General features: G+C 26.0%; 1 long non-coding RNA gene across 1 annotated transcript; it reads left to right on the top strand.

Annotated features, from left to right (window-relative positions):
- Nucleotides 1-242: 242 nt before the first annotated feature.
- On the top strand, nucleotides 243-2,895 carry LOC132930545 (uncharacterized). Its single transcript, XR_009662249.1, has 2 exons — nucleotides 243-600; nucleotides 2,606-2,895. It is a non-coding gene; the product is annotated as an uncharacterized LOC132930545 (long non-coding RNA).
- The last annotated feature ends 209 nt before the right edge of the window (nucleotides 2,896-3,104 follow it).

Below are 3,104 nucleotides of genomic sequence, written 5' to 3'. Positions count from 1 at the left end.
GTAAGTCGATTATTATTATTATTATTATTTTAAACAGCCTTGAACTTTTACATTGTAATGCCAAATTTAAGGATAGTAATGCGTGTGATCGATAAGCTGCAAAATTTGCACTGTTTGGACTCTGGTAAGTAATAATTATAACATCCGCAATTACATATAATATGTACAAACACATCGATATTATATAATAACTTAATTGCGTATTGAATTTGATTTATTTAGCGATAGTCGCTACCGTATTTCGATATGCACTCACTGTCGTTATTTTAATGTTTTTTTGTTTATACATATTTACCAATCCGTTTTCTATATTTCAATAATAGTTGTTAGGAAAAAATGTCAGAGGATAAATCTAAATATTTATAGTACGCTATACTATCTGCAATTTATAAGCTTCCGTCGCGAGGATGCTATTTTCGAAAATCGATCAAAACAAAAGCAATACTTTCGGCATTGTAATTCGAATCGTTACGCTTCCACATCGTATCACGTATATCTATCTAACACTACGTCGGTGGGTCACCAGTGCCGCAACAACCAGCGGGGAGAACGACGAACAATACGCGACTGCCGGTTGAAATTATGGCCCTACATTATATGGTAAATGAACGATTCCAATTACAAAATATAATATAACCTCCGCTTTGTTTTCATTCGGTTTCAATGATAGATTACTTAATTATTAGGGTGGTAATAGCGTATATTTTGTATACGTATTATACGCGTATATATTATATCGTCCTGGGGCTCAAAAATCATAGTTGTGGTATCAACAGATATCAAGGCTCGTCGTTTAGGCCTTGTACATAAGAACAACTACCTATAATACTACGCAACGCGATACGCACGTTTTGCCGATGCGATGTAGTGCGATACGTGTACATACATGAACGTAAGTGAGAGGTAACGTAGTTACACACAAATTACATGCGGCGGCGGCAAGAGGCGCATCGAGCTTGGGGTCCAAGATGATTATCATAAACCCCGAAGGTCACCCCGTTTATTTTGATAGGTATACTGGATTTTTTTGGAAGGGGCCTACCGACAAAAATACTTTTCTAATACGAGTGTGTTTAAAAACGTATTGCTCAAAAATAATAACGTGAATATATTTTTATAAACCGAAATTGTTATTAACGATTGGTATATACAATATTGAATCAACAATTACTATTGAGAACTGCATAAAATATTTACACACAGTAATTTATAATGCACGAAGTGAATGTATTCATCAACATTGGTAACTATAATTTAAGAAAAATTAAATAAATGTATATAAACTTAATAAATATCATATTCTGAATAGAAAAACAATTTAAATTAAATAAACAAAATTACCTATATGAAAATTAAAATTAAATTGTCCGAATTTTTTATCGTATTATATACACATTTCAATTAGGACAGTATATTTTAGTAACACATGATGGTGTATTATGGCTAAAAATAATTCATACTAGAGTTTTATGGAGACCAAGGTTGCAAAATTTTTATTCAATAATACACGTACATAAGTTCAATAAATAAAATAATTTTAATAAATTATATACAAAAATAAGAATTTTAATAATATATACTTTGTATTATGGTCCATAAAAAATTAACCGTTATATGGATAATAGTTAAAATAATATATACTCAAAAGCATAATTTTAGTAATAAATAAAAATATAATTTTTTAATTGAATGTAGCAACATACAATAACCATATAATTTTAATAATCAAAATTTAATAAAAATTCAAAATTGTAATTTCATAATATATATTATTATTTTCTTCTTAAAAATGTAATGATCAAAAAATTACTAAAATAAAAAAAAATTAATTACGTGTGTATAATATTAACAATAAAAACAAATATTATGATAATATTAATAGGTTGTCAGTACAATGTAAGCGATTGCCTCCTTAAAATGATAAAATACCTACTACTATCTTTATAATATTAAACTACAAATATTTAATCAAAAATGTAGGTAGTAGGTACTAATTAAACAATAGATCGTAATTGATCAGCCAATTGACATATGAATGTATAATAAATCTCATTAAAATTAATAAGGAAAACAAAATAAAAATTCTTCGGTAGAAAATAGCTGTAGGGTCATATATTCCGATATAACAAAAAAGTATTGAATAGCAATTTATTGGACTTTTAAATTCATAATAACAATCATAATAATAACTTATTACTAAGTAATGAATACTCATTGATTTACATTATTATATTACAAAAATTATAGTATAATAGTACATATTATATAGTATTTACCATACATTTAAAAAAATGATAAATCATCATATTTTAAATACGATTCTGATGGGGATTAGATTTATTATTGTTATGTTTACTGGGTTCTGGAAATTTGGTAATTTTTTATGCTCATATAAAATTAATCCATAAATTTAAAAAAAAACACATAATTATATGGAAATTATTATGCAGATTACTAAGTATGTACTTTTTATAAAGTCTGATTATGTTGTTTAAGTATTAAACATATAAATAATGTATATATATTATTATATAGTTGTATTATATAATTTGTGAATAATATTATATACGTTTATGCTTTAACAAATTATAATACATTTTTTTAGATTTTCAGATCTTTAAAAATACAATTAACAATTCTCTAAACTTCAGGTAATCTGAAGGGAGTAATGGATACGTTTACGATCAAACAACGCATTCACTATGATAACTCAAAACATTTTATTCGCACAGTTATGGATCATATTATTGAGCACAAGTAATATTCATGGACAAAAATATAAATAAATAATACTTAAAATATATTATTAAACTCATAAAATGGCAAAATAGAAGATGTTAAACAGGTTTTATCAAATAAGACGTATAATGGAATGATAAATATAATGGTTTTAAATCGTGTGTATTTTTTTATATACATATATGTATACATTATAGACTTGTTATAGTAGAAAAAATACTTCAGTCTTTAATTTAGTGAGTGCTTTCTGATAGAAAATTGGATCTAAAAGGTAGTTTAGAGGGTTAAAAGAATACATTTGTTGTTTATATAAATAATCTGGAAAATAACCAAACCAATTAGGGAAAAACAGGAAGTTTTGCGCA

This window comes from Rhopalosiphum padi, chromosome 4 (assembly GCF_020882245.1).
Source record: "Rhopalosiphum padi isolate XX-2018 chromosome 4, ASM2088224v1, whole genome shotgun sequence".
Taxonomy (NCBI): domain Eukaryota; kingdom Metazoa; phylum Arthropoda; class Insecta; order Hemiptera; family Aphididae; genus Rhopalosiphum; species Rhopalosiphum padi.
This window is presented reverse-complemented; position numbering and strand designations above follow the sequence as displayed.